At 47.9% G+C, this 21,079-nt stretch overlaps 1 protein-coding gene across 1 annotated transcript in view; it reads left to right on the top strand.

Moving 5' to 3' along the window:
* The window catches only part of casz1 (castor zinc finger 1), a 203,137-nt gene that overhangs the window by 30,602 nt on the left and 151,456 nt on the right, over positions 1 to 21,079 (top strand). The window contains exon 2 of the mRNA XM_029248911.1: positions 20,272 to 20,393. The gene's annotated coding sequence lies outside the window, so the exon portion shown is untranslated. The remainder of the gene's footprint in view (positions 1 to 20,271; positions 20,394 to 21,079) is intronic.

The raw sequence follows: 21,079 nt of genomic DNA, 5'->3' as shown, positions 1-21,079 counted from the left end.
TTTTTTAAAACTATCCTTCTCTTTTTTTTCCCCCTGAACTCGTACGGATAATAGAGGGTGGGGCCGGCGGGCGCGTCGCGTACTCTCCCCGAGATGTGCCCGGCCACGTGACGCGGCCCTAGCCCTGGCGGCGGGACGCGAGGCCACGTCCATGTGGAATAGAGCACGTGCGGCAGTGGTGCCCCACCCTAAGATAAACCCTGATCTGAAAAGGTGGAAAGTTGCACAGAGGTCAAAGGGCAAGGGCAGGAGTTGTGTAGGAGTTAGCTTATCCGCGGTGCGCCGTGAGGACGGCGTAGGCCCCACCGTGAGAAACCTGCGTGCTTCCTTTATACAGCATCAAAGCGGGTTTAGTCCCCTTCTTCCTTTCATGTTTGGACCCAAAGTTAGAATTTTCCTGTTTTCTCAGTCGGACGTATCATGTTCCATATCCCATTTTGAAAAATGCGCAGGGGCGGGCCTTGGGAAAATAAAAGCGGCGGCAGTGCGGAGAAGGGATTTCTGAATAGATGAAAGGAGTGCGGCCGCAAAGAATCCTCGCTCTTTTGGGCGGCCGCAAGACAAACGGTCGCCCTCCTCGATCTCCGCGCTGCTGCTAGGTGAAATCGCGCCCATTTCCGGACGCCCGTTTCTTTCTCCGTATCGTACCGCGGTGAATAAGTACTTTTTTGTCTATTATGCATAGGGTGTCTCCATAGGGTATTCGCAAACAATGTTCCGCCTGCTTTTTCACCCTCCCTGGAATTAAATATTTAAAAACTTGGGGAGAAAAAACCAAAACATCAAACTAACATAACAATCGCCAGCTGTTGCTCATTTGCATATGAGCCCAACCTCGTGTAACTCTCTCACTGAGGATTTGGGTGGGGGACTGCCGGCGCACGCACAAATTTGACTAATATAACCTGATTTTTACATAGGGCTTTGGGGGAGTTATTGGTGGGTGACTGAAAAGAGGCAACTTTCGTGCAGAAGGCGACGCATTGGCGTTTTTCCGCGGTACAGCCTAGTTCCGGTTAGCTCGGCGGAGGGGCGATCGCTCGGCCGTTCGCTCTGCTGGAGTCGTGACGACTCCCCAAAGTGAGAAAGGAAGGAAGGAAGATCTCTTTCTCGCTACCAGTAATTACCTTTTCCGAAATGAGCTTCAGCTTTCTATAGGCCATAGATTGTGCGAAATGCGCACACACACACACACACACACATGGATGCATTCACGCCCACCCGCACATGTGCACACTGAAACACATGCATGTGTAGTACACACACACGCACACAAGGCACAAGCAGACTTGGCACAGGTCTCCGCTTTACTGAACATCTCTGGAATGTGTTGGCTGTCTGAGTCGAGAACATTTTTATTATAATAATTATATCGTTCGGAGGAGTCCGTGCGCCGCTGCGCCCTGCTGTGCTCTCAGAGGTCCTCTTCTCGCTCTCTGCCGTGCTTTTTGTCCTCTCTCTGTTCCCCGGGTCTTTCGCTGCATGAAGCTCTACAACCTGTCAGTGCGGGAATTCACACTCCACGCGTCCGGATACACACATTTTCAGTGTGTTTCACCGCTTTGCAGGGTCCTTCTGGTGTTTAACACCTTTTGGGCAGAAACACTTAAATTAAGTGAGTGAGTGCGCGACTCGTGGGACGTGCAGCCTGGAGGTCCACGTTGGATGTCACAATGTGTTGGAGGACAGGCTGCCATGGATAGTCCCTCTGAGGGCCAGGATACCCTGCTCCGCCCCAAAGTGTGTGTGCGCTAATTCTGGTCGCCTCGGCCCATTTTGCGTCCGGGAGGAGGAGGACAACGGGGTTGTTAAAGTCGCTTTAAAAACGCTGTGCTGTGACTCAGAAGGACTTGGCTCGCCGGTAGCAAGACCACCGCACCCATCCCACTGGTGTCACCGTCAAACCATCAGGAACCAGTAAAGTCAACGTGTCCCTGAACACACCGCACTCCGGTTTTTGGAATCACCCCAAGAAAGTTCCATCCTTTTGGCTACAATCCATGTCAGTCTCAAGCGCTGCACCACCTGTTGGCCGTCCAGCAGCATCTCGCACATTTTCACGTTCAGCCAAGCTGTCACTCACGTTATGAATATGTGAATGAACACGTACTTCTTTACATACGTGTTTTCCCACTACTTCCAGGTTTCCTCAGTAGCGTTTAGTCTTTGCTCCTCATAATATCATCAACTTCAGTTGCTCGTCTTCATTTGCATTGGCATCTACGCGGATTCATTCGCAGACGCGTTTCTCTAAAGCGACGTACAGCTCAGCCTAAACAGTAAACACTTTTCGTAAAAGCTGTATTTTTTACGCAAGAGGGTAAAAGGTTAGGAAAAGGAAAGCAGAGAATCACACTTCCTTTTCACAGATATGTGATGATACCGGACAGCTTATGAACATCTGCCTATTTATTAAAATGATTACACAATCAGTTACACAATGGACTGCTTTTATTACACATATACGCATCCCCATAATGAGGAGTATAAAACAGAGCGCCCTAATGGAACGGTATTAGGTGTGTGTGCGTGCACGTGATTATTTTTAAACGCACGGATGTCTGTCAGTGGTGTGTCCTCCAGCGTGAAGCACTTTCAGGTGCTTGAGCCCAAGGTGTGCGCCAGGTGTTCTGCTCGCATATTTTCCGCGAGATGAATGGAAAAAGCAGCGCGCTCCACCAAGGCCTCGTTGACACGTGCTCTTGCACGACTGTCCTGGTGCACCGCGGCGCCACCCTCCTGCGGCGGGGCCCTCTTCCCCATGGATGCCGAGGAGGTAATTGCAGCTTGTGCACGAGGAAGGGGAACATGCTCACGATATTGGCCACGAGGTACCTGGCGACCGGCAAAGAGTGCACACATACACACACACACACACAAACACACACACACACACACACACAACACACGCACACACAACACACGGGCACTCCCTAGCGGATTATGGGATCCTTTTATCTTTTGCAAGGTTAAGGTGAGAGATGGCTTCATGGGAGGTAAACACTGAAATCACAGCTGTGGACAGAAGTGCACGAGTCCTTCTTACTGGTGTGTGGGATCTTTAAAGAACCTCCTGTGTACTTCCCGTGAACTTCCCCCGTAGATCGTGTGCCCGGCCCACTGACACTCGTCACTGTGGTCGTCCTGCAAGCACGTTAGCCTCGTGTGTCCAACCCGCAGACTCTTGCAGGAGTCCTGGGAGGGGATCCAGGCCCTCCTTATTACATGCAGAGTGTCCTGCCAGCTGGCGGAAGCTCCTGTATTTTGCTGCCACATTCGTCTTCACGAGAGGCTAAATGTATGTAGTTTTTTCATGAAGGTGGGCAGAGCAGGGTGGGGCCGTGGTGGTCGTGGTGGTCGTGGTGGTCGTGGTGGGTGGGTGGGTGCATTGAAACAGCTGAGGTTTTTTTACATCAGTGACCCATCTGTAACTTAATGCATTTTGTAAGGATTTACAAGAGAGAAAAGAGCAGGATGATTGCTCACGAGTATGAGGCCACGCCCCTTTACAGGGTAGGGGAAAATCGTGATCTGCAAGAAACATTTGTTCACACTGTTATAAAACCAAGTTTTGCTTAATGCAAAATAGTTAAGGCCATACGTTGCACTTATGGAGTTTCATTTGTTCCTGAAATGCTCTCTTGTGTCAAAAATACAGCAAAAAGGTGACATCCAATATTCGTTTGACTACGTTGCTGGGATTCACAATCAGGCAACATTATTACATATTAATGTTAGAGCTTATGAGAAATGTTGAACGTGGGAAAGGTGTTTGGACCCAACCACCTTTTCTTTGTTAAAATAATCACTTAATGTTAATCTTTAGAATTCCATCATGCAAAAAAAAAAAAATCTATGGCTGCATTAACCCTGGAAGAACAATAATAATAAAAATTCTATTATCGTGCTTTTGCTTTCTTTCCATAAATCGTGTTGCGCGTCGGGGGGTGGAAGCTTTGTGGGATACGCCATGTGGGGGTCACTAAGGGTGACAAAAACATACAGTATATCGACGCGGCCCTAATCGATAATTAGCGGCAGCCTTCCGGAGGGGCCGTTTGCTGGGGGTGGCGCTACAGTAAGTGGAGATTCGGGCCCCTCGCCGTCACTTCATTAGGCCCCGAAGCTTCTACAAAGGCATAAAACAGCATCGGGTTCAATAGCCACTCAGCGCCAAGCTGTAAATCACCAAACAACACATAAAAACAGTAACCCCCCCACCACGCCCCCCCCCCCCGGAAGATTTACCGCAAAGCCTCGGATCCTTTTAAACAATATTAAAATAAAGGCAAAAACAGGAGTGTGAAAGCTGCTACAGAGGTCACCGTCCTTCGCCGAGGAGCCGGGCTCGACGAGGGTGACAGCCTGCCTCCATTTACATTGGAATTAGCATTTGATTGATGACGCGACTCACACCACTCAGGTATTATCTGGAAGGATGTGGGTGTGTGTTTGTTTGTCACTTGAGAGCGGTGTGTACGCATCCCGTAAGTGCGAGTCTCTGTAGAACGAAAAAAGGTACATTGTCAAAGAGAAGTGACGGAACTTTATCGTGTTGCGATATGGAAAAGAAAATGAGAAGAAAAATTGTTTCATTTCATAATAAAATCATCATGCAGGGCGCGCGCGCACACACACGTACGGGTGCACAGGGGAAGTGGTGAGGATTGATCGACTTTATGGACGGTATATTGTCAAGCCTGCTCTCCCAGCATCCATCTCCTGACCTGTGACCTGTGACCCCAGTGGCGAGGTGCCCTGATGCCGGCTCAGCGCCGTTCTCTGCAGCTCGCTCCTGATTGGCTGCTTGGCGGCGGCACTCAGGGATCTGCTTCTCCATTTCAGAGCGGAGCCACCGGCTTCCCGCTAAGTGGGAGGGGAAGATAATGCCAGAAAGGAGGAAAAAACAAAAAACTATAAACCGAATAATGCTTTTTATTTGGCATAATCAGTCAATTTGAACTTAACTGGGGAGAGCAACAAAACAAATAATTTTTGGGTAAAGAATACATGTATTTTAATGCCTTCAAGCAAAACTAATTAAGGACGACACCTCATTTACATAAATAAGCATTATAATTTGCATGGAGGCACCGGGGAATACGTTAAGAAAAGAAAGCAATATTTTGCAGTCTGCTAATTTCATTTTATTTAGGATTTAAGCTTAATAAAGATTCATTTTGGTGGCGAAGGCAATAATCAAAGGGGAAATTTGAACTATCTCCAAAGATGCAGCAGCCCCCATTGAAAGGGCCCTTTCAGAGTCACCAGAAGACTCCTAATCAGGAGTGGCACTTCCTGGCTGTGCTCCAGAGCCAACTCCTTGAAAGGTAAAATTTTAGAGCCCAATTTATTAGTATGCAGTTCTAGCATCAGTTGGAGAATTAATGGCGGTGACTGATAATGACTGTAATCGTGGCACAAATGGGGTGTTGAAATAGCAAACAACGGCCACGAGGCATGTAATGGGGATTTTATTAATTACCGGAGCTCTCCCGCACATGTGCTGGCGCCGCGATTTACGGGCGGCATCGGCGGCCAAAGTGGCGTGGGGTCATTCAGTCTGCTCTGGCAGCGGAGAGGGTCAGTCGGGAGGTGCCGTTTGCCTGTGACCCTGCTCTCCGTCGCGGTTGGAACGGACCGGTAGGACGGGCGAGATTCATTGAGGCGGGTCTCCGGAAGACACTTAAAAAGCCACTTAAAAGAGGCGACATCCTTGTGTATCCCTGAGTAGAGGCCTAGCGGGTCAGGCCGGGCGGCTAACAGCTAAATAGGCATCTTTGTTCCTCATTTGCATAGGGGGAGGGAAATAGGAAGTCACTCATCGGTTAAGTCACTCGTTGGTTTGAGCGTCCAAGAAGCTGCCGTGCACTGGTGCCATCGTCCGAGAATGGCACTGGTCATCATTTGAATCGTCTAGCTCTAGGAGACTTTATTCAAAGCAGCACATACAGCTTAAATTCAGGATGTTTCCCAGTTCCACGCAAAACTTGACTCCTTCGGATATTTTTACAGCTCCAACTTGACTAGTCCGGGTAGGAGTTTACCATAGTACTGTATATGCGCTAGGGAAACTGTTTGAGTTGGGCTCTTTTGGCAGTTGCTAGTCCGCTCTCTTTTCAAGGCCAGCACTGGATGGAGACAAATAGTCTTTTAAGCACTTTAGTGCCTCAGGTATACCCTGAATCCCAAAACAAACTGTCTGCAACTTCCTTCTTCCTGTCTGTCACATGACCTGTCTAAACCAGTCACAACAAAGTCACCGACAAATTAAATAGCTTGTAGGCTAGCTATTAAAATATAAGATGTAAATATTAACTAAATTACTTACTTAAACCATAAAGACAGCCTTTATGTATTTTAGGCAGTGCACTGAGACAAATCATCTCCATCACTCTTTGTAGCCCAAATCATGTGTTTCTTGTCTCTATCGATTTCCCTATCTGTATCTGTTTCCGACTTCCTGCTCTCTGTCACATGACCCAGCTTAACCAATCACAAAGGACCACCAAACACACACCTTAATTAGAACTACGTTAGAAGATTGTAGACTTTTACCAGCAGTTTTTAAAAATGTAAAGAGTATCTAAATGCATTATTTAAGTGAGAAACTGCAGTTATCGATACCGTAGTACGGACATGCATCGTTCTGAGAAAGGCATCGTTAGGCGATTTCGTCGTTGTGCAAACATCATAGAGTGTACTTATACACACCTAGATGGCATAGCCTTGATCATAGTGTGTACTTTTACACGCCTAGAAGGTATATCCTTGATCATAGTGTGTACTTACATTTACATACATTTATTCATTTAGCAGACGCTTTTCTCCAAAGCGACGTACATCTCAGAGAAAATACAATTTGTACATTACATTAGGAGAAAGAGACATAGTTGCAGACATGTGATTCTTAAGTAAACTTACTTTGTTTCTCTCCACTTGATGCACCGATGTTCATCACACGAGTAGGTGCACAAAATTCAGGATAGACTAATCCTGATCACCTTCCTAGAAATTTTTTTTATAAAGGTACACAAACATTTACATACAATACAGGAGTAGCGGCTGTGTAAAGGCTTAACTGGGCATAATCATAAAGTTACGGTGCATGAACATTTACATCATACATGAGCTGGAGAGATCTTGGGCCAAGTGAGTCTGGAAAAGGTGAGTTTTCAGACCCTTCTTGTATCTGGACAGAGTCTCAGCAGTTCTGAGTGCGAGGGGGAGGTCATTCCACCACAATGGAGCCAGAACCGAGAACCTCCAAGCTTTACCTTTCGTACGTGGGACCAGCAAGCGAGTAGAAATAGATGAGCGAAGGGGTCTAGTTGGGGTGTAGCGGTTGATCGAGGCCTCTAAATAGCTGGGAGCAGTTCTATTGATGCATTTGTAGGCAATAAACAGGGTCTGAAATTTGATTCGGGCAGCTATAGGAAGCCAGTGCAGAGAAATGAGAAGAGGAGATACGTGGGAATGCTTTAGCAAGTCAAACACAACTCGTGCAGCAGCATTCTGTAGAAGCTGCAAAAGTTTGATGGCATTAGCAGGAAGGCCACACAGGAGAGAGTTGCAGTAGTCCAGATGGGAAGTCACTATGGCCTGGACAAGTAGTTCGGCAGAGTCCGTTGTAAGGTAGGGACAGATCGTACGAATATTATGCAGGATGTATCTGCAGGAGCGGGTTGTGGCTTCGATGTGCTGAGAGAAAGATAGACTTGAGTCGATCGTCACTCCTAGACTCTTAGCTGAGGAAGTAGGCAAAATGAGTGAGTTGCCCAGTTTGATCGATAGATCGTGACAGGAGGACGGGCCAGCTGGGAGGTGAAGAATCTCTGTTTTGGAGAGGTTGAGTTGGAGGTGGTGATCAGACATCCATGAAGAGATGTCCGACAAGCAGGCAGCAATGCGTGTGGAGATGTCTTATGCACCAGGTGGAAAGGAGAGGAAGAGCTGAGTATCATCAGCATAGCAGTGGTATTTCAATCCATGAGAGGCGATGACTGGACCGAGGGAGGAGGTATAGATCGAGAAAGAAGAGGACCCAGTACCGTGTCCTGAGGGACACCAGTTGAGAGAGGCAGAAGAGAAGAACGGGACCTCTGCCAGACCACTTGATAGGATCTGTCAGAGAGGTATGACTCAAACCATCTTAGTGCCGCTCCTTTGATCCCATTTACTTACTACCTATACAAACCTAGATGGTATAGCCTGGATCATAGAGTGTACTTATACTCAACTAGATAGTATAGCCTCGATGCAGTCAAGAGACGTGGTAAACATGAGATTTATGACGCTGCTGCCGGTGTAACGCAGCATATTGTTTTACAGTAAACAGTTTTTTTTATAAGTAGAAGTATACTGTAAAATACCGATAAAAAATACAGTATAGTAAATACATAAACCAGTAACATGGGTGTTTATTATCGTTATCAAGTATTATGTACTGTACATATTGTATGTGCTATACTTTTATACGACTGGCAGCGCAGTAGGTTTGTTTACAGCAGCACCACCACGAACACGTGAAAAAAGAATTATCGACTAGCGATGTCGTAACGCAACGTTACGACAGCTACGACGTCGCTAGTCGATCGGAATTTTCCAGCTCCATTATAATGTTATGGGACCACCGTCGTATACGTGGTCAATCGTTGAGCGGCGCATGACTATACTCTTAAAATTCTGCGCTGTATGGAGTGACTCAATGGAGAATATGTATTGGGCGGGAGGGGCTGTGAAAATCGAGACTGAAAAACTGTTATAAGTGTCTGTTGCGTTGTGCGCGAAGAAGAGGAGTGATGTCGCGTTCAGGACGCCGGGATTCGACTGCTGTTGTGCAACGTTTACCGAGGCCTGTCCAGAGTTGTCACACAACAGTCATTTGGAGAAGCGTGACTTTGTGAAGATCCCGTGTTTGTGTTCGCGTTCCACCCAAACTACACTCACGCCTGGTGCGGGAGCCCCGTTTTGATACGTTTTCCACTAAATGACATTTGTGAGCAATTCCTTAAATATTGACTTTCGAAGTTGGTTTTTCTGCTGTTGGTTACACTGGGTGTGATCACAGGAGAAGCCAGTTCTCTTGTTATGTTATTTATTTATTTCTTTTTTTGCCTGCCTGACTTTTACTGTTTTTGCTGCGCCGAGTACAGCGGGACAAGTTGGTGCAGCGAGACGAGTGTGTGTGTGTGTGTGTGTGTGTGTGTGTGTGTGAGAAGCACGCCTCACCCTGTCGCAATCCGCTCGACCTCTGTGGAAAGCAGACGCTTGGAATTGCTCTTTGCTCGTCTTTAATGGGCAACATTGTGAAAGAGAGCGAGCGCCGCTTCCGAAAGCCTCGTTCGCGCGTCTGCGTCCCGCCGCTCGAGGAAGGCGTCGCGAAAACGGCTGCGGCGTCCCGTTTTTTCCGACGAAACGCGTGGGAAGTGTGTGCGCAAAGCGTTCCGGTGCAAAGGGCACTACGGCATTTTCATACCTTTGCACGTGTGTGTTTTTTCACCGTCCAAACGGCGGAAGGCGGCTGTCGCTCACCCCCCTGGCGAGCAGCAGGTGGCGTCGTCGTTAAGGAGTCGGGCCTTTCCGGGGGCGCCGCGGTAAAAAGAGGCCACCGAAAGGGGCAAGGTGTAAAAGGTGTAAAAGGTGCAAAAGGTGCAAAAGGCGTGAGTCGCGTGGGTAAATGTGTCGGCCGACTAATTAAAAAATATAAATAAAATGTCCCGTTCCCCTCCTCCGCCCACAGTAATGAAACGTGATGGCGCTCAGCTCCAGGGCCATTTTTACGTGAGCTCGTCCCGACCAGAGAAGGTTGATTAAAAAATCCCCTTTATTACAAAGCGCACGTCTAATGGATGGCAGACTTTAAAACGGAAAGAAACAATTAGAGTTTTACTGCTTTGTGTGTGATGCTGATTTATATAAATCACACCGCGGGTGTAAATTTTCCAATAAAAAGCGGGAGAGCCGCCCCATCGCATACATTACCCACGATTCCTCAGACCCACCGGTGGCACATTTGCACACTTTTATTGCCGGCTCAGCTCCCCGTTTCGCCCTCATACACAAAGGAAAATGCTCGTTTTTATTTATTTTTGCGGCCCCCTCCCCCCCTGAAGCGTCTCGACTTGGGGGCCTTGTCTTTCGTCCAGAAAACGTCCCAAAAATGAGCCGCGAGGAAGTCGGTATTTCAAGCGTAAGACGGAACGATTTTGAGTTTTTGTCGCGATCGGAAGACACTTTTCACCGAGGAAAGGGGGACGCCCCCCCCCAACCCCCCACTCCGCCATCGCACGCACTGATTAGTTTGCGTCGCGACGCAGAGCCCGATGCGTTACATAAAGGACGTGTACGGACAAAGACGGCTTTTCAGAAAGATAATTTGATAATTCCCACAACATTTACACTTTAAGTTGTCAGTATCAAAACAGCAGATGGTTTCAACCCAAAAAGTATAAATTTATGATGGGAAAAGAAGAGCGGAACGGGCGGCCTTTGATATGGGGAATTATCGGACGGCTATTGTTTCTCACACGCACACACTCGCGCGCACACTCGCGCACACAGAGGGCTCCAATAAAGCAGCTGGATTTTATTTCAGAGAAGAAAAGCAGCAACCGTCTCAAGTCTTTGAAATCGCGAGCAGATAAAGGACGGCGAGATCACACTACATCTGGCGGAAGATGGAGGCCCGATCGCAGCGCGGCCCGATAAGGGGGTCCGCGCGCGCGGACGCCCCACCAATGTGTTCTTTAACGATAAAACGGCGCGGCGGCGCGTGACGAGGCCACGTCGGAGAGACGCGCGCAATTACTGGGCGAGCATTGAAGTCGAGTAGTTGTAAGTTGGGCGCTGCGCGTTCAACTAGTTTGTAAAGTTACCGTCAGAGTTAAACTGGTGCTGCTTTCATCTGTATGGGGGGGGGGGGGCAAAAAAACGTGTTTTTAGTCTCCGAGAACAAGTTTTGCAAGGTGCTGAAATAGGTCCAATTTCGGAAAACTTCTCAAGAATTTAATTGGCTGGTGTGGCTCGGATGTGCGTGCGTGTGTGTGTGTGTGTGTTCTCACACCCCAGCTGCGGTGTGTGCCTTAACCACACCGGTCCCCAAGGGCTCTGCTGCACGTTGCACGGCCCCAGACACCAGCTCTCAATGGCTTTACTCAAGTAGTCCGCCTGGGTGCTAAGTGCGCTCACCAGGTGTGTGTAAGTCACACGCCGATTGAAACGCAACCAGTATTCCGGAATATTCCCCATTCCAAAGTGTGGCCTGCGCTTTAGCTCTGAATCACTTAATTTCGCCTTCAGCTGGGGCACCTTTTATTTCCTGCTCATTGTTTTCAGGGTGGGGGTGCGGTGGCGCAGTGGGTTGGACCACAGTCCTTCTCTCCGGTGGGTCTGGGGTTCGAGTCCCGCTTGGGGTGCCTTGTGACGGACTGGCGTCCCGTCCTTGGTGTGTCCCCTCCCCCTCCGGCCTTACGCCCTGTGTTGCCGGGTTGGCTCCGGTTCCCCGTGACCCCGTATGGGACAAGCGGTTCTGAAAATGTGTGTGTGTGTGTGTGTGTGTGTGTGTGTGTGTGTGTGTGTGTGTGTGTGTGTTTTCAGGGTTGGGGCACGGTGGTGCAGTGGGTTGGACCGGGTCCTGCTCTCCAGTGGGTCTGGGGTTCGAGTCCCGCTTGGGGTGCCTTGCGTCGGACTGGGGTCCCGTCCCGGGTGTGTCCCCTCCCCCTCCGGCCTTACGCCCTGTGTTGCCGGGTAGGCTCCGGTTCCCCGCGACCCCGTATGGGACAAGCGGTTCTGAAAGTGTGTCTGTCTGTGTGTGTGTGTGTGTGTGTGTGTGTGTGTGTGTGTGTGTGTGTTCTCAGGGTTTATCTCTGTTTCCAGTGCAGACTGCAGCCAGCGTGTGTGTGTGTGTGTTTGGTGCTCTTGCAGCTTCAGAGGTAGATCATGTACAGTTGTCAGCTTCAGCACAAACCAGTTTACACCCAAACTGGTATGTGGAATTTTACCCCATGTGAGCTTCTGTGGACTCTGGTCCAGTCCTTGGTTGGGTCCAAACTCACTGTGCAGCCAGTACATTATTGGCTTTACAGTAGAACTGAGTTAATTGCATTATTATTATTATTATTATTATCCAGTCATCTGAGGCCTTTCTCCAGGGCAATTTACAATGTTGGGTTTGTAAATGAAACTATTTACTCTGATTTACCCATTTATACAGCAGGGTGCCACAGTGGTCAGAGCTGAAGCCTTGCACCTGAACGACTTGGGTTTCAGTCCCTGCTTCTGCTTTAGCGCCCTTGATTCAGGTACTTACCCTGAACTGATGCAGTAAAAATGATCCTGCTACTGGTAGATAAATCGGTGTAAGTGGCTTAGCGCTGTAAGTTGCTCTGAACAAAAGGGATACAGTGAATAAGATGTCAATTTAAATTCAGGGTAAAATTCTTTGACTGAAGGTCCCATAACAAAAGTGGGAGTGGAACCTCAGGCAGTGGCTTTAACCGCTGCACCACCTGCTGGGAAGGTAAGGCAGGTTACCCAGCTAGCCCACTAATCCCTTCAGAAGCCTTGCTCCAAGGTGCAAGAGCCAGAGCCCCTGGCGGGAGCTGAACCCACAACCTAGCGGTGTGCGGGGCTGCGAGCGGAGCGCTCTGTAAGGGCTGTTTTATTCGGGAGCGCGGTGCCACATGAGAGGGCCGCCTCTACAAAGGCAGCGTGCGATGAGCCCCGAGCAGCGGCTGTCAGGCGAGGAGCGGCGCCGCGCTCTTTGATTTGCACTAAAAAGATGCAGCGGGCTCTGATAGCAGGGCTGGTCGGAGCATCGCGACCATATGCCTCCCCGGGACGGGGGGATTCCGCCAGGTACTTCAAACTCTTTGGGGCCTTTTTGGGCTCCACCATGAAATATTCATCTATTTTCATTTATTGATTATTTTATTTGTGTGGCGGAGGCTGGAGGCGCGCCAGCCGCTCATCTCTGCGAGGGAATACTAACCAGGCTCATTAATTTAAAACGAAACCAGTCGCTCGCGGAGTAAAAGCCTCATGACTTACGACGGGTTAAGAAAAGATTTTATCGACACATATTTAAAAAATGCTCATGTAAATGTTTTATCATTGATTTTCCTCTCTTCTTTTTAATCTCTATAATCAAGGATTTCTCTCTTTATGGGTCGGGGAGCCTTACATAAGAGGCCCGCGCTGGACTGGCACCTCCGTCGCAACCCACGGCGCAGGATCTGCGGACCCAAGTCCGGTCCCGCTTTGGGGTCGCGCCCCGAACAGCCGCCTCTGGCGACGCCAGTCGCTTCAGCCGCGTTGCCTTAAGTGTCGACCGAAAGCTCAGTCGATCGGGCCGGTTAACATGGAGGAAAAGGGTGTGAGTTTGTGACCGGAAGGTAGTAGACTCGCATCCCATGGGACCCCTGAGGTTGAGCTCCTGCGAGAAACGTAAATGCAGCCTTCAAGCGGCGCAAACTGCGGCGTGCTGTAAGTGCACCGGTGTGGGCAGCAGGTGGCGTGTTGGTTAGAGCTCCCGCCCTGCACTGGAGGGACTCGGGTTCGAGTCCCACCTCCTGCTGCGCTCACCCAGAAGTGATACGGTGAAAATTACCCAGCTATACAAACGGGTAAATCAGTGTAAGTACTGCTGGGGGGCAGAGTGTGAAACGCAGCGCTCGATAACGACGATCATTAAATGCATCTCGGGTGCAAAAAGTGCTCGGTTATGTTTCGGTGTAAAATTACAGGAAGCGTGGCCCCGGCAGGGAGGGAAGGTGCTGTGGTCATCTGGAGTCACCTTGCCCTCGCGTGCTCCTGGAGCTGGGCTGCGCCCATAGAAACGGAGTAAAGTGCCGCTGTGGCACACGGCAAACACACGCCCTTTTTTCGTATGTCATTCCATTGTTTTCGCAAACAGCGCGGCACGCCAGAAAAAGGGTCTGTTTCTGGATAAACAGGCTGCTGAAGCGTAATCAGACTTTGGCTCAAAGCGTTCTTTATCTGCGCAGGGCCACTCTGCAGGAACTGGGCCACTTTAAATACCTTCCTCGCAGTTTTACCTGCCCTCATCAGAGAGAAGTGGCGAAACGAAGGCAGGCGACAAAAAACGCACTCATAATTGTTGTTACGGGAGGACCCGAGGACACGTGCTTTTATAAATAAACAGGTATTTCGCGGTCGCGTTCCCGAAACCCGACGAAAGCTGATCGTACATCGCAGATCACTTCCGAGCAACATTTTACCGCATTTCTTCTGCTAAGCTCCGCTCTATCGCTCAATTCCTAGTGTCAAATTCTTATTGTCCAGTGTTTCATCGCTGTCCTCCTACCTGGCAGCAGGTGGCGTAGTAGTTACTGTTGTCACTGTGTCCCTCGAGCTGGGGTGCGCTTGATCAAGGTACTTACCTGGATTGATACGGTAAGATGGGTAAACAGTTTTAAAGTCGTTCTCCTAATCGTCGTGAATCGCTGTGGAAAAAGGTGTCAGCTAAAGGAATAATGAATAATAACTAATAATAATAATAACTGGGTCTGGGGTTCAAGTCCCGCTTGGGGTGCCTTGCGACGGACTGGCATCCCGTCCTGGGTGTGTCCCCTCCCCCTCTGGCCTTACGCCCTGTGTTACCGGGTAGGCTCCGGTTCCCTGTGACCCCGTATGGGACAAGCGGTTCAGAAAATGTGTGTGTGTGTGTGTGTGTGTGTGTGTGTGTGTGTGTGTGTGGATTTGGTGTTTTTTCATTTTGCTTTGTGTTTGTTTTGTATCATTTATATTTACCATATTTGACAGTTGTGACTAGCTGAGATTAACAAAAAGATAATAATAATAATAATAATAATAATAATAATAATAATGATGATGATGATGATGATGATGATGAATACTTGCCCCCTCAGGGTTGTAATTTCTTCGGTAAATGTTTAAAGTGCCGTGTGCGAGGCCCTCACTTTGCCCCCGGGGGAAAACAGAAGGGCCTCTATAGCGGTCATGTGACCAGAGGGTTTCCCTCACACACCTGAATGGCTTTATAGTAACACAACAGCGAGAGCTGTGGTGCGAAACGTGGTTTGCGCTGTTCAGCATGGTAAAAGTCTTCCTGGTGAAGGCAGTGAGGAAGGGTGTGGGATCTAAACCCTGGGCCTGTGCATTTCAGTAACATCTTGTTGATGTCACCTGGGCAGGGCCCTCCCGCGCGCACACACACAACCAGTGTGTTGGATGGAGGTGTGTGGGTTCGGGATTCACCCCCAGAAGAAGTGATCTGAAGAACCCCGTGTGTGTGTGCGTGTGTGCGTGTGTGTGTGTGTGTGTTGGAGGCCTTGCGTGCCGAAGCCCCGACAGCCCATTTCAATGGTTCCTCCTGAAAGGGAATTCCCTGAAAAGCCGTGTTCTCGGTTACGCACCCATGCGTGCAAATCAGTTTTTTGCACCATTTTTTCCCTTGTTTTTACCGTTTTAGAGAAGTACATTTATCGAGCAGATTCCTTTTTCGAGATAAAAAAAAAAAGAAAAAATGTTTCTGGCCTCTTTTGTTTATCTCCGTGAAAGTACCTGCTGGAAGGGTGTGTGCGCTTGTGCACTTTGTGAGATCACGCTCGAAAAATGTAATGAAAAACATTTTCATGTCATGACACACCAAAACCCGCTTTTGCGTTGCCATCTGAATTTTTATATCCAAGTATGCAGTCCCTAAACACGCTAGGAGCGCTCTTCTCCACGGCTGTTTGTTTTGTTTTCTTGCCCCCCCTCGCTTCGCTCAAACCGGATCCGAGGTACAACGGCATTCTTTTCAAGTGACATCATTTATGAGCCGCATAAAAGAGTTGATGCAGAATTTCTCTGAATTAATGCAAAATGATTTCTTTTAAGCGGCTTCATTTAGGAGATGAATTTTACCAGTGCGTTGCCCACATTTTTTTCCCGCTGACCAGGGCACGTGTGTAATGGAGATGAAAGCTTTTAAAAGAGAGTTTAAAAATTCAAAGCTCAGAGGAAATCACTAAATGCGTACTCTGCGCGCCCATCCCCCCCCCCCCGCCCCGCGCCTTTATTCCTGGCCCAGAGGAAGGCCTTGTAACTCACACTCTTACACACACTAATCCTCGCCGCCGAGGCAGCGCACGCGCCACCGATTTTATATTACCCCTGTAACTGCTGTGTACTCATCACACACTTTGTGCAGTTTGCGCGATTACACAGGCACGTCACATCAAGTTGCTCAGTTCTTCAGGGTACAACAGCAGTTCCCCTCACTGGGGATTTTTACACAAGTGGGGTCACTTACATCATAACTTCTAGGTGCCCTTTTTATGCAGATGCAGTGATTTACCTGTATGTACAGTGATGGGACTGACAGATACAGTGATTTACCTGTATGTACAGTGATGGGACTGACAGATACAGTGATTTAACTGTATGTACAGTGATGGGACTGATAGAAACAGTGATTTACCTTTACATACAGTGATGGGACTGACAGATACAGTGATTTACCCGTATGTGCAGTTACGGGATTGACAAATACAGTGATTTAACTGTATGTACAGTTACGGAACTGACAGATACAGTGATTTACCTGTGTGTACAGTGATGGGACTGACAGATACAGTGATTTACCTCTATGTACAGTTACAGGATAGACAAATTTAGTGATTTAACTGTATGTACTGTTACGGGATAGACAAATACAGTGATTTACCTGTGTGTACAGTGATGGGACTGACAGATACAGTGATTTACCTCTATGTACAGTTACAGGATAGACAAATATAGTGATTTAACTGTATGTACAATTATGGGACTGATAAATACACTGATTTACCTGTATGTACAGTGATGGGATTGACAGATACAGTGATTTACCTGTATGTACAGTTACAGGACTGACAGAGGCAGTGTTCCATTTCCATGCCACTGCTTGGTCATTATGACTTGTATTCATAACAGTAACATGTGACTCACTGGAGTCCAGCTGGTGTAGTATTACCAGTGTAAGAGTATCTGCATGAACAGGGTTTTGTTGTCCTTTTACCTTCTGCTCTGAAAAGAGTAAAGCCACTCGCTGTAACAATAAAGATAATAATGTTTGAATTTTGTGTTGCATCATGTCGAGTAACTCATACAATTCCACTATTAGCGGTACTAGTTTACCTAATTCTGGTACTTGTACCACCTAAGACCAGGTACTGAGAATGTAATTCTTTTTAACATACATTTTGTGGGTTTTTTTTTTTTTTTTATGAGCAGCAAACAGCCACTTAAACAAGGTGGGTTTAGAAAGCCTGAAATTCAGAATGGCACAGCGAGATTTTTTCTACCTCTCTGTAGTAATTATTAATTACAGAAAAAACACCACCACCAAAGACGAGGGTTTAAAAAGGTATAATTAAGTGTATAATATAATTTACATGCATCAACTCTATGACACACGGCAACAAAAACAGCAGCTCTCTGTTTTGAAAATGACTGAACACCTCGACTCTTAACTGTGCTCCGGAGTCGCTGTTGATTAGCTGGAGCGAATTCTTAATTACAGCTCGGTGTTATTTACAGATATTGATGTGATCTGAAAAATGCCGAGAGCCGCTCGGCGCGCATATACGTATTCTGTGCCGCATATGCTAAAAATGTTTTGAAAAACATACTCGAAAATTCACATTTTGAAACATTTCGACGGGACGGTGCTTTCAGTTACGTCAGCGGCGCGGAGATGTTTACGTTGTGTGTCGGCGATCGGCATCACGTCTTCGTATTATCTCTCAGCACCATCGTTACGCAGACTCTTCTCGTACGGATATCGACTTATCCGGGATCGAAGAATTTGCGCCGCCCTCCTCGCCTCCTCGTAAACGCCGTCCTTCGTTTCTGGACCGCTTGGGCCCGAACTGCACCAACTCAGGGATAGAACATGTCAGGCCCAACAAGTAGAATGAGCCACGTGCACCAAGTGATAAGCAGACAGAGCGACGAACCCACAGACACCCTGAGAAGGCATTATCGCTTTTCTCTTAAGAAATAATGGGAATTGCCCGCTCGGTATCCGGACCCTCACCTTATGAGCGGACTTTCAGCAACGAGTTTGGTTTGGATTGTGGGCCACGTCTGAATGGTGTCCCTTCTGTGCTGCTGGTCTCTGATGAATTTCAAGTGATGTTTATGCTTTGTTTAAAGAGCAAAACAGCGTTGAGTTCGGCACACTCCGTGATCCTGCCAGTACTACGTGATACGACGACGGTTTCCTCTTTAAGTCACACTTGAAGTCGAATCAATAACAGCCATTATCCTGCAGAACCTAGTCTGCTCTGGGTCTGCTGTTTTCCGAGAGCTTATTTACATTTACCGTATTTATTTAGCAGACGCTTTTCACCAAAGCGACTTGAATGGATACTATGTAGTAGTGTAGTAGCCCACACACCTTATTCACCAAGGTGACTTACACTGCTAGAGACACTACTTACGATGGGTCACTCATCCATACATGGGTGGAACACACTATCTCTGTCACTCACACGCTAGGGGTGAACCTGAACAGCATGTCTTTGGAGTGTGGGAGGAAACCAGAGCACCCGGAGGAAACCCACACAGACGCAGGGAGAACATGCAGATGCCACACGGTTTATCCAAGTGACTAGCTGTGATTTCATTATTTTTTGACAGGACACTTACAGCTGATAACTGCCATGCTTCATGGTCATTAATCGCTGGAATTTAACAAATGTGGAGCTCTCGATGAAGACGAGATGGTGTGACGGTGCATTTTGGAAAAGCTTCCATTCTAGCCCGAGCACCTGTCAGGTCCCGCCTCTTCGACATAATAAGTATGTTGTTTGTCCAATAGAATCGTGTCCCGGCTTTTTGGTTAAGATCAAAGCATGGGTTGTCCAACAGAAGGAAAGAAAATAACCAAGCCACCCATCAAACCATTTTTAGCAAACCAATCATCTGCCCTGCTGGTGCGGAGGTCAGTGACAGCTGGATGAAACCCATTTATTATTATTATTTTTTTCTTTTTCACTGTTTTTTGTGCATCAGATTAAACTCTTGCCTTTGTGCGAGAGCTCAGACGCACAGTTGTCTCCTGAAAGGGAAGCGTGCAGACACACGATCTAATAAAGGCACGAGATTGATGTTAATGCCCCTTCATTAACTCTCTTAGTGGTTCCTTTTGTAAAACTCAAATATTATTTTCGTCTCTAAATACATAATTGGAGCTTTAGTGCATTCTGAAGGCCTGTTTAACTGCGGAAGTGGACCTGTTTGCCGAAAAGAGGCTGAATCATTCTGGCCGGTATCAAGATGAAAATGAAATAAAACCATGAAACATTAACTTAGAGCGAGTGCTTCTTGCTCCAGCTGCTGCTCGAGTGTTTTTGCTGTACCAGTCATGTGAGCATTTCAGCTTCCTCTGCATCACTTCAGCATCTCTGACGTCCAACATCTACACATGGAGGTCCAGCTGTGGAAACGGAGACCTTACAAACACGTTAGGCGAAGACTTCTGAGGGCTCATTCTTCTCAGGTGGAAATTATGAGTTGCGCCTCTTGTTTTTATGGGATAAATGTGTTTGCTGACATGTTTATTTAACCTACTTATCTTTATTAAAGTAATAAATGGAACAAATGGGAGCCACCAGCATGAAGGTCACACACAGTTCTGTCCTGTTTGTGACCATTTTTGAACATTCATATATTTACATTTATTCTTTTAGCAGGCACATAATAATATAATAAAATGTACAGTACATTGATGCTGGTGCTTTTTTAAAAGTGCCGTACAACTCAGAGTAAACAGAAATACACTGATAATCTTCGCAGATGGTGTTGGGCTTGTTTATGAAGCCGTCAGGAGATCGGGGGAGAAACGGCTCTCAAAGAGACGGGTTTGAGACCTTTCTTGAATTCTAGAAGGGATTCAGCAGCTCTGAGAGACAGAGGGAATTTGTTCTGCTACTTCTGGGTAGGTTTTTGATGTAGGGTGCCAGTGGGATGCACTACTCTTTTAAATATATTTTATAGTAATTGCTTAGCAGTTGCTTTTATCCAAAGGAACTTGCACAGTTTACATGTATATACTTTTCTTTTTTCTATGTCATTTCTACTACTGTAAGTGAAACTTTAGAAGTTCCCTTATGGGTACAATAGGAGGACTCTGACTAGTACTAAATTGACATCGTTTGTGGACCTGCTGCGCTACCCGCTCTTCTTTGTGGACCTTGTACAGTTGTGTGCTGCTTCCGCGGCCGGCTGAACTGAGCTCCGTTCTGCTCTGCTCCCCAGAGTGGCACGGCGCGCCTGTCCGCGAGGGTCTCCGAGGGTCTCCGCGTGGTCATGAGCGCAGAGCAGGGGGCCTAACGATCCGGCGCATCGCTGCGGGAGCTGCCCGTCGTTCCACCGGGAAGGTAAGTCCCATTTCCACAGACTGTCAGCGATCCGGCCGATGCCAACATGGAACGAGGGGCGTCGAGACGCTCGGCCGTGTCCCGGGCCAACAGATGGCACGTTTTTATTACTGTGGGCGCAGAAATCAAAGGTGTGGCTCGCAGCGATCTGTATCTGCAGAGCTACAATGCCTGACTTCGTCACACTTGAGTCATTTACATTTATTTGTTTAGCGCACACATTTCCCCAAAGGGACTTGCAGGTTAAGAGCATGCAGATGCAGCGAGTGCATGAAAATAAGAGGAACGCGCAAACAGCCAGAGCAAGTAGAGTCAATTAGTCCCGTCTCACTTCACACAGGGCGCCGAAGGGCGGCGAGCCTAACCAGCGGCGTAGCTCATATTGCCGACTTACATCCCGGCAAAACTAACACGCCGGCAAAGTCATCCATCTATAGTTGCAAGTGCCATCCTCACCATGAGATGATAGGTCAAGTGCTCCTGTGGAAGTGCAACCTGGCACGCGCACGTGTTAGGCAGGCCACTGTGGCGGCATGTCAGAGGTGGAATCCTGCCCTGTTGTTGTTTTTAGATGCCGCTGAGGCGATGTCGACTCATGGCGACTCTGTGGGTGGTTGTCCTGAAAAGTGTCCGGTCCTCTGCCAACCGGCTAAGACTTGAAAGTGGGGCATCCACGGCTGTGGTGA

Source organism: Scleropages formosus, chromosome 2 (genome assembly GCF_900964775.1).
Source record: "Scleropages formosus chromosome 2, fSclFor1.1, whole genome shotgun sequence".
NCBI lineage: Eukaryota > Metazoa > Chordata > Actinopteri > Osteoglossiformes > Osteoglossidae > Scleropages > Scleropages formosus.
The sequence above is the reverse complement of the archived record's forward strand: the minus strand, read 5'-3'. Positions and strand labels throughout refer to the sequence as shown.